This window comes from Plecotus auritus (genome assembly GCF_963455305.1).
Source record: "Plecotus auritus genome assembly, chromosome: 3".
NCBI lineage: Eukaryota > Metazoa > Chordata > Mammalia > Chiroptera > Vespertilionidae > Plecotus > Plecotus auritus.
The window spans coordinates 163,987,301-163,998,961 of NC_137772.1; the positions used below are offsets into that span (position 1 = coordinate 163,987,301).

The 11,661-nt window shown below is 39.9% G+C and overlaps 1 pseudogene across 1 annotated transcript; it reads left to right on the forward strand.

The window, feature by feature from the left end:
* The first annotated feature begins 2,142 nt into the window (after positions 1-2,142).
* LOC308244215 (serine/threonine-protein phosphatase PGAM5, mitochondrial-like) lies at positions 2,143-10,540 on the forward strand (annotated as a pseudogene). Its single transcript has 3 exons — positions 2,143-2,147; positions 2,848-2,924; positions 9,543-10,540. The product of its transcript is annotated as a serine/threonine-protein phosphatase PGAM5, mitochondrial-like (transcript).
* The last annotated feature ends 1,121 nt before the right edge of the window (positions 10,541-11,661 follow it).

Sequence of the window (11,661 nt, forward strand, 5' to 3'; positions counted from 1 at the left end):
GCAATTTCAGGTGTTTACCTATGCTGCCATCTTGGTTTCTCAATTCTAGGAAATCTTGAGAATCCTAATTCTTATTAAGCATTTTGTCTTGGAGCAAGTTACTTAACTTCTCTGAGACTGTTGCTTGATCTGAAAGAGGGATATAAAAATGCCTGCCTTATGAGGCTGTTCTGAAGATTACTTGACAATATATGTGAAGTATTTGGTAGGTTACATAGACTTCCTCAATTGCAGAGCTTAAAGAATGATAGACACTACTATAATTACTATTATTCATAGATGAAAACATGTTTTTGAAGAATATTAATGCCACCAAGATATACCTATGATAAAATATTAAATGAAATATCCAGACACAAAGCTGTGATACACACACAGACACACACACACATACACACACGCACACACACACACTCACAACATACCCATAGAGGAAGAATAATTGGTGTGTTAGAATTTTAGATGACTTTATCTTCTTATCTATATTTTCTGTGTTTTTATTTTTTAAAGATGCACCTGTTGCAATTTATAATCTGAAAAAATGCTTTTAAAAACTTTTAGGAAGTTGCTTTAATATTGTATTAAATGGAATTGAGATAGACACTAATCACTTCTCAGCCTTTTGGCTAAGGTCAAGTGGAGATAGATGGTAGAAAATTGCATCTAAGAGTTCTAGAATGAAAGGTAAAATCTATACTTTTAGTTTATATTTATTGTCATAGAATGTTATTTAACCTATTCAAATGTTATGATTTACCTATTTTATTGTTGGCTCTTTAAGATTTGATGATTATTTTGGCTGCTTTGAAGAGTATTGTAAGAAGCTAGATCAAAATTTAAATGTGCAAAATGACAAAAATGTACACCATATAAATATACAGACAGGTAGGCACATAGACAACTCTTTTATATTTACTCAGCTAACCCCTAATTACCCATGGGTATAGTAATCATATTGTATGCTATTTTTAGTCCTTTAAACAAGAATTAATTACCTCCAATAATACAAAGTATCCGATAACTGAAATACTTCTTGCAATATAAAAGGTATCTTAATAAGCTGCTTCTTTTCATCAGCTTTAGAACAATGTTCACACTTGTTCACAACATGTGTGTTAGGATGCGTACTTTCTTTTCTCACGGCATATCTATCATCTTTGAGATTATCCAATATGAACACATAAACGAAGGAAGAAAATGTGTACTCCCCATCTTCAAATTCTTTAAATTTGTTATTGTACAAAAAATATAAATGTAATTAAAGAGCTCTTTCACATGTCTTCATCAGTTAGGATAAGTCATGTTTTGCAGTGGTAAGAGCATCCTTCAATATCTAAATGACTTAAAACCATAGAAGTTCATTTTGCTGTTGTTCCTGCTACATGTCTGATGAAGATCAAGAGATATGAGCTCCTCGTTAGCCATTCAGATCCCAGGGCTGTTGGGGGCACAAGGGAAGAAATGAAGCGGAGCCCTAAGCAACAGCAAGAAAATACTGTACTTCCTCACATATGACATACTCCACTTTGTTCAAACTTACTGGCCAAAAAAGTCACATGGCCATGGTGTCAGGGAAGTATAATTTTCTTGTGTGACTAAAGGAGAGAGAAATCCCATGTTGCTGAAAAATTAGTAATGTCTACCACACATGTCCAATAATACTACACCATCGGTCTTAACGTGAATTATAATTTCCAAAATCACAAGGGGAGAAAATGGTTATTGGAAGAAAGCAATAGATTGCTTTTGATTGAGGAATTAACTAACTTTATTGTGGTAATCATTTCATAATATATATGTGTATCAAATCATCATGTTGTTCACTTAAACTTACACAATGTTACATGTTAATTATATCTCAGTAAAGTTGGGAAAAACACCAACTTTAAAATGAAGCATTATTTTGTGATGTGCCTAATAAAAAAGTAGCTATTGTATATCTCAAAGTTAATAAAAAAATTATTTTTTAAATTACAAAAATACATGTTATCCATTCTGCAGGAAAGGATTTCTTTTTAAAAAAATGTTATTTATTGATTTTGAGAGGGAGAAACAGAGAAACATCAATTTGTTGTTCTACTTATATATGCATTCATTGGTTGCTCTTTGTATGTGCCCTGACCAGAGATCGAATCCGCAGCCATGGCGTACCCGGATGATGTTCTAACTAACTGAGCTACTGGGCCAGGGCAGGATTTCTCAGATATGAAATTTAAGCAGCAAGAGAAAAATGAATGAATTTATAGTACAGACAAGACAGCAATTTTTCTTTCCTGTTTTACATTTCCTTTTGGTGAATTTCATGCTTATCATCCAGCTATTCAAAACCAGAAGATGGAGCCGCACAGCCCCAACTAGCCACGGGTCCACGCATGAGAGACGTGGAGCACAGCCACCTGCTGTCTCACAGACCAGCAGCGAGAAACGGAGCCTCTCCGGCCACTGCAGCCTGAAGCGGGCCCCTCAGCCATGAATCAGCTGAACCCCAGCCAACCCTCAGACCCGGAAATATCAATTCTTGCTGCTACATGCCACTAAGAACTTGGGGTTGTTTTTATATGATATGATTATAGCAATATTAAACTGGTATAGCAGTCAAGGTAATTTACCTTCTAATCCTATATCATTAATCATCATATGTAATCTGTCTCTAACAGCTAGAAGCTTCTTTTCAATACTTTAAAATCCATTCCAATTTATTATTAATGAATAATAAACATTAATAAAATAAAAGATGTAATTTTAAAAGACAATAGAGGAGAAAAGCAATTGATAACTATTTTTTAAATTTCAGCTTAAATATCACTTCCTCAAATGGGTTTTTACTGACCCTCCAATTTATATTAGGTACCTCTTGTTAGATTCTGTCACAGAAATCAGCCCTTTTCCTTTACAAATTGTCCCTATTGGACTAATTCCTGAAGGTGAGGCCATACTTTCTTTGTTTATCACTCTCCCTTAAAATCAAGCACCATATTTGGAAAAGAGTAGGTACTCAATACATATTTGTTCAATAAATAAAAAGAAACAATTTGAGGCTCTATTATTAGGGCACGTTGGATATTACCTGGTTAAATTCTCTTATACCACACTTCTCTGACAGACTACTCTCAGTCACCATCTCTGTCAGGTGAAGAAACAACACCTTATATGCTAGTATCTTTGGGTGGGTTATAAAATTCACACTTGTTCACTCTCTAAAAATAATGTCTTTAATGCCATTTACCCCTTGACACATTAAGGTGGGTTCTCCATATCACACAATGATGTAACATCTTTAGTGTCCTGTTTTCACTGCACAGGCTTCCTGATGATTATTATTTTTGTTTCATTTTACTTATATTTATTTATGTATTTTTATTTAAATCTTTATTGTTGAAATTATTACAAATGTCCTTCATTTCCCCCCATTGACCCCGTCTCTTGCTCCAGGCCTTCACCACACTATTGTCTGTGTCCATGGGTTATGCATATATGCATACAAGTTCTTTGGTTGATCTCTTCCCACCCACCCACCAACCCCTGCCTTCCCTCTGAGATTTGAGTCTGTTCCATGCTTCTACTAGTATGTCTATGCATCTATTTTGTTCATCAGTTTATTTTGTTCATTAGATTCCACATATGAGATTATGTGATACTTGTCTTTCTTTGACTGGCTTATTTCACTTAGCATAATACTCTCCAGATCTCTCCATACTGTCCCCAATGATTTTGGAATCTAAACCATATGCAGATATTTTCATCCACAAGTACAGATGGGGCATATCATATCAATAAAGAATCAGAGTAATTCAGTGGAGAAAAACTGGGCTTGGGAATGAGAAGTGGAGGATGTGTGTGTGAGTCCCAATTCCACAACTTTCTCATTATGCTGTTAACCTGAAAAACTGGGATGATAACATCTATTCCATGGAGTGGCTGTGAGGGTGAATGAATTAATTATGAAAAAATTATCAGTGAACTATAGATTATTATATAAATATTAATAATTCTAGTATCTATATATTTTATAAAATGCATGTAGAATATGTTAAATCATACATTAAAATCATTCATAATCACTGCTGAAAATGCCCACTGCCATGCATTCTGGCTTATCTGAGTGTTTTTAAATTTAGTTCCTACAATTAATAACTACAATGGCCCATGTGATATTTTCTTTATTTCTAAATCTCTGGAACTGTGTCTGTACTTACTGAAGGCATTCCCATTACCTAGAGTGGGGATGATTTTTGTATAGAAATATAGAGGCTGAAGATTGCTGATCTAATACAGTACCTGAAATACATGCTGAGCATTTCATTATTAGACTATTTAACCTTATTTAATGTTGCTAAATCCATGAATCGTGTTATTTTGTCACTAATACATTGTAAAACTGTGCTAATCATTTTCAAAATTAGAACTTTTATGAAGAACATGTGGGTTTACATATTGAATCTAATTTTTCTTAGTGAATTTGATAGAATGGATCTAATACAGTTTTTTTTACAGCACAAATCCATTGATTTAGGTTGCTAATCCATATTCACAAATCCCAACTTCAGCTGAGAAAAACATTATGTCTAAAATTCCTGATACATTTTGTAAATCTTTGACACCTGCATGAAGTTTATATGTAAACTCTTCTTGGCCTCATTTAAAAGTTAGAAGCAAAGTATTTCTCACACACACTGCTGCCTTATGAAGGACATATTTACCGCTATAATTCTTGTAAATGGAGAAAAATGTTTTATCCAGAGCAACCAAGTCACATAATATCTCGATTTCTCCATTTTGTTGCCATTTAAAATTGTAATCACTTCATAGATATTAAAGGGAAACATGAAGGGTGGCATGCAATGTGGAGGAACTCATGCGTGAATTATCCCAAACTACTCAAATTTCTTACAGAAAAAAGCAGATTAAGCTGAATTTGTTATGTGGGGAATAATGGTTCAAACAACTTGAACATTTTTTATCTTCCCATTTGCTTCTCTAGGTAAAAGTAAATGTCTTTTTTTTTTTTTTTTTTTTTTTTTTTTTTTTTTTTACGATAGTTAATTGAATGAGTGGATGTATTCAGCTCCATAATAAAGAAAATTGTACATTAGATGATGCTTTGGTATAAACGTTAGCAATTTTCAGGAGCAAACCCAGATTTTTGTACTTTGGTGAGATGTGCCATGAGATGCACCTTTGGAGAGTCCAATTAAAAATGCTGATATTGGGCCCTAGCTGGTTTGGCTCAGTGGATAGAGTATTGGCCTGCAGACTGAAGGGTCCTGGGTTCAATTCCAGTCAAGGGCACATGCCCAGGTTGTGGGCTCAATCCCCAGTGGGGGGCGTGAAGGAGGCAGACAATCAATGATTCTCCCTCATCATTGATAGTTCTCTCTGTCTCTCTCCCTCACCCTTCGTTTCTGAAATCCATAAAAATATATTTTTTAAAAATGCTGTTATTGGAGCATCTTCCCATACACCAAAAGGTTGCGAGTTTAATTCCCAGGCAGGGCACATAGCCAAGTTGCAGGTCAATCCCTGGTTGGGCACGTATGGGAGGCAACTATACAATGTTTCTCTCTCTCTTTCCCCTCCTCTCTCTCTAAAATCAATAAACATATCCTCAGATGAAGATAAAAACACACAAACACACACAAAGTGCTGATAAATTGTGCCTGGAACAAAGCGGCTGCTTGCTAAAGGTTAGAGCTCTCCCTTTGCCCATGTTCTCCTGCTTCTGGAGGACTGACTTGTATACTTGTTCTTTTGATTGCTTGCAGTAACGTCATGTAAATTATAACTACACTGTATTTTCAGCCTTAACCAGTTTGACTCAGTGGGTAGAGTGTCGGCCTGCGGACCAAAGTGCCCCGGGTTTGATTCCGGTCAAGGGCATGTACCTTGGTTGCAGGCTCCTCCCAAGCAGGGCCCTGGTCAGGGCTCGTGCAGGAGGCAACCAGTCAATGTGTTTCTCTCACATCGGTGTTTCTTTCTGTCTTTCCCTCTCTCTCCCACTCTTCCTAAAAATCATATTCCTGGGTGAGGATTAACAACTACAAAAAATAAAAAATAAATAAAACGTATTTTTCATTCATACCATCAATATGAACTTGAGGCTGAAAAATTTGCCTTATTTCACAGACATCTAAATTTTTTTCTGAGGTGGTTTTGTTTTAATTTTACTTTTTTTTTTTTTGAGAAATTTCTCCTGATTTGGAGAATGGGCTCATATTTTTCTTTGGTGCAGGCTTGCTTATTTGTGGTAACAGTCATTTAAATGAAATTACCACTAAAATTCATTTTTCTTCATGGTATTCATATGAAATTGAGGCTGGGAAATTTGTTTCATTTCACAGACACCTTATGTTTCTTCTGAGATAGTTTTTATTTTATATATCTGATACTTGTGGCGTGGACTGAGTTTACAGACACTCTGCCAACACATCAAAGACTTCGAAATATCAAAGTTTAAGATAAAACTAGATAACTATATTTAAAATGAAAAAGCACTTATGACTATATTTATCCTTTAAAATTTCATGTTAGTTATCCTTTTAACTTCAGTTATAAAGTCAAATTAAAGCTCCCACTGATGTGATAGAGGAATTCAATTTTAGGATACTTCAGTGTAATATTTCCTCATGAAAAATAGAACCAACATTTAGAAAAATGGAGTGAGGATGACTAGATTAATTAAGTTAATGTATTTAATATATTTTAAAAGTGGGCAGTAAAATTAGTGCTGGGTTTTATGGCTTAGCATGTAATTGTCTGAGTAACCCATTAAGACAAAATTATCCTCTATGCAAGCATCTCTATTAGGAGGCCATTTATTAATGACCTTTTAAGCTCTTGGAACTTTCTCCCAAAATGTATTTTTTTAAAAACAATTTTTCTAGAGTTGTGTTTTAGATTCCTCATAAAATCATGCCACTTACTAAAAAATTATTTCATCTCAGTTTCTCAGAGGTAAAATATGAATAATCATAATATCTAAGGTATAGCATTTCTATCTGGTAACTGAATGATACTCCATGTAAAGCACAATAGTTGTACATAGTACATACTCAATAAATAGCAGCTATAGTTAATATAATCATATTGTCTTTCATTTCTAGCTCCATCCTGAGTCTCATCCTCCTTTAATAAGTAAAGAAATTAAGATTAAGATATCAAGTTCAGAGATAGCAAGTCCAAGTTCACACAGCTAAGGAGACCCATGAGAATACAAACCACAGTCTCTTACCATCTCTGCATGCCATAGCCCTTAGTGGGCAAATGATATTTTAAAGTACTGGCCAAACCTAAACTTCCCAGGATCACCTTCTTACCTTTTCCTCGACTCCTCTTTCTTCAACCTCATGAACCAATTCTTGTCTCTGTTCACAGCAGACCCCTCATTATCTCTGAATATGTGATGAATTTGTTCCTACAGTCCTTTGTCTTTGATGATCATCCTGGCCTCCAGGTCTGCCCATTTCTTGAACCTCAATACCATTGTCATCTCCTTTGCCCTGCTCTCTGCTGCCTCTCCACCTCCTGCCACCGCATCTCTTTAAGCATACATGACTGTAAGAACATTATTGGTTTACCTTTCCAGTTCACAGAGTTTCTCTAGGACACAGATCAGAGTTTACTAATTTTCTAATATGCCTGAAGCCTGGCATATGATTGAAACTTATTCTGCATTTCTTAAAAAGAAGAATAAATGAATGAAAGAATGAGTGAAATAAATGCATTTAAAGGCTTTTGAAGGTGAGAGAAAAAGAGATGAGCGTTGGGACGGTAAGTGTTCCATCTCTTCCTTGTGTTTTCTGTGCAGAACCTTCCACTGGGCTGCCTTGTTCAGTGAGTCTCCTGTGATTATCAGCACAGCCCCTCACGCCGTGGGTTACAGAAGGCTATTTCGGCCTTTGTTTCTAAATGATCACTTAAATGACTCAAAGGAAGTTGAGATAGCTTTCCTGGGTAGGCCTTACTGTGCAATTTCTTTTTAAAAAAATATATTTTATTGATTTTTTACAGAGAGAAAGGGAGAGGGATAGTGAGTTAGAAACATTGATGAGATAGAAACATCGATCAGCTGCCTCCTGCACTCCTCCTACTGGGGATGTGCCCGCAACCAAGATACATGCCCTTGACCGGAATCGAACCTGGGACCTTTCAGTCCTCAGGTAGACGCTCTGTCCACTGAGCCAAACTGGTCAGGGCACTGTGCAATTTCTTATGTTTTCCCAGGTGAATGCATTGGTTGCTGGGAAGTCAATTGTAAAAGGCAGAGCTTACCTGGGCTGAGTGATGCACATGACCTTTATGTAATTAGAGTCTAAAAACTTGCAGGATATATATATTTTTTGCCTTGGCAGGCACTGAAGTGTTTTCCAGCCTGGTGAACAGAGACATGCAAAAGAGGAACACTGGGCCATGGGACACAGGACACTTTTAAGCAATTTAAAAAATGTGTCAAGGGCAACATTATAAAGCCATAATCATGACCTGCAAAGGAGACATCAGACCACACAACTGAGGACAACTCAATAATGTGAAATCAAAATATAAAGTATGAAGACAATCCACATGAAGAGTATTCAAGAGGAATTAAACTAGACAACACAAATATTAAGAAAATTGGATTTCCAGAAGTGGCAAAACATGAGCAATTTAACAGGAACAGTTTGGGCCAATGAGCTGTAGCCCTAACACTGTGGTATATAAAAAGAAATTAAGAACTGTTATTCTCACCCTTTACTGCTACTCTCCTTGGGAACAATAATTACTAGACAAAGTAAAAAAGAAGGGATTGACATTTTAAAACCTCTACACTGTGGCAGGCAGTTTATGTAAAATACCTCATTGAGTCCTCCCAACAGCTTATGAGGTAAGTATGATTCCTGTTGGCTCCGGTGGTTAAATAATGTGTGTAAGGTCACATGGTGCAGTAGCAAATCCAGGATTCAAACCCAAATCTGACCTCAGATTTTACCCATTTATCTCACTGTTCTACCTGCCAGAACTTTCCAGAATAACCTCATTATAGGAAATGTCTCCTATGATTTGGTGCCATTGCGTGGAATCCAAAGATAGAATGACAGTGATGTTCCTAAGTAGTGGTATGGTTACATTAGCAGTGATAGAGCATGCATTTTCCCTTAAAAGAAAATTTTAAAATTGAGAAGAGTTATCATGAATATTGTAACCACACTCATGAAGCTTCAGAACTAATAATTATGAACTACCGTATTTTATTTACATCATTTTCCTGTAAAATAATACAGATTAAGTTTAAGTCTTTTTTGTTGTTGTTTTTCCTCTCCCATTCTCTCCCCTGACCCACTTCCATTGACAGAAACACACTGAATTGGGTGAGTTACAGGTGGCCAGCCGTTGGCTAAAAGTCAGTCCTCCTCTCCTCCTTTTCATCGTTTAGAGTTGTCACTTGGAAATGGCTGTCCAGCCAGTGGTTCCATGTCCATATTGCTCTTCTGTTTAGGTGTGGCCCCAGGACTATTTCTGACCAATGACATGATCAGAAGCCACTTCCTGCCAAAGCTTTTAAGAAGCAAGTGTGGGCGCGTGCGGGGAGCGGGCGGGACGCGCAGGCACAGCGTTCGGCAGGCGCTGCCCGGTGGCCTGTGGCCTGGGGAGCCGGCTGGCTGCCGCGCTTTGCTCGGCTGTGTTGGTGGGGAAGCCCCGCGCGGGCGGGGACGTGGAGCCGCGCGGTGGAGCCGCTGGCGTGGGCAGCAGCCGCGCATCCCGGCCGGGCGTCTGGGACCCCAACTGGGACAGGAGAGAACCGCTCTCCCTGGTCCACCTTCGGAAGAGGAACCTGGGCCCCGGAGAGGAGGACGTGGCGTCCAGAATAGACAGCTACAAAGCCAAGGCCCCGCGGCACCTCTTCCTCATCAGGCACTCCCCGTGCCACACGGATGCCCCCCGGGAAAAGGCCCGCACCCTGACACCCCTGGGTGGTGAACAGGCTGAGCTCACTGGTCTCCGACTTGCAAGCTTGGGGTTGAGGTTTAATAAAATTGTCCGTTCCTCCATGACCCGCGCAGTAGAAACCACCGACGTTGCCAGCAAACACCTGCCAGGTGTCTCCACAGTCAGCACCGACCTGCTGACCTGCCGGGGAGGCGCCCCCAGGGAGCCTGACGCCCGCGTCTCACTAGAAGCCGGGAGCTGTGCGGTATCATGAAGACGGGCCAGGGCCGAGGCCGCCTTCCGAGCACATCCACCGGGCCGATGTCAAGCAGCAGGAGGACAGGTACGAGACCTCCACAAGCCACACCATCGTCTTCCCTACCTGTGTGCGGGGCGCTGCAGTTCCCTCCCGAAGGCAGGCTCCGCCTCTCCCTCAACAACGGCAGCATCGCCCACCTGATGGGCCCGTGGTGCTCAGGCCCTCGGGGACACGGGGTTCATGCCTCCGGACAAGATCTCTGCTCCTGAGGCCGGCTCTCCTCACCCATGCCCGGCCCTGGCATGGGAGCCGCCAAGAACACGGAGACCTTGCCTCCGTCCACTCCACAGGCTGCGCTGGGTCACTTCGTTTCTCTAGGACCAGGCGGAGGTGGAGTGAAGTGTCTAAATCGCCGAGGTTGTCATTCTGGCCCAGGATGGAAAGGGGGAACGTCCTTTGGCGAGGTTTCCTGCCCTAGTCTCAGCAGCCTGTGGGGTGAAGGAGGCCTCACAGGTGTCACCGTGGGGACCACAGCACCTGCAGTTGCCACATGATCCCTTGAGGCACTCAGCAAAGCCCTTCGGCACAAGGGACTTGGAGAACCCAGCATTTCCATCCATAATTTATTTCGCTCCTCCCTGCTGGCCTGGTCACTCCTAACTGCCCTCCTGCCAGCCTGGTTGCCCCCAACTGCACCCCTCCCTGCACTGGTTGCCTCTTACTGCCCCCCCCCCCCCCATTGCCCTTCACAGCCTCCCTCAGGCCTAGTCACCTCAGCCTGCTGTTCAGTCATTTGATCAACCCTCACTAACCCCCCTGCTGGCCTAGTCATAGGCAGCCATCTTGTGAGGGCATGAGGGTTAATTTCAATATTACCTCTTTATTATATAGGATATGTATACTAGAGGCCTGGTGCACAAAATTCATGCATGGGTAGGGCCCGTAGGCCTGGCTGGCAATCAGGGCCAATCGGGGCCTTTTGGCTGCGGGCCTGGGCCTCCCTTCCCCAGCTGCGGGATGCTGGCTGGGGCCTTCCTTCATTCCGTGCCACCCCCTGGTGGTCAGCACATGTCATAGCAAGTGATAGAACTCATGGTCTCCTGGTCAAACTCCCGTGGGGACACTTTGCATATTAGTCTTTTATATAGAGAGAGATATACATATCACTTTGAATGACAACTGGCATATGGTTAGCTATATATTTATTAGTCATTATTGCATCATGTTACATCAATAATATTCTTTGGAAATAAGCATGTATCAAAAATCTTTAAATGAAGAGTATACAATTTTAATGGGAAGTACATATTTTCATGATCTACTAACCAACTAAAGCTGGCCCTGTCAAGGGCAGCCATTGTAGTCTTGTTCTGCTCATTGGAAATAACAAAATCACATTTGACATGAGTAATATACTAGTACACAAACTGCATAAACATTTTTTAATGTACAGAAACATGGTAAGCATGTGATAATGTCTTTGAAAAAATTATTGACTT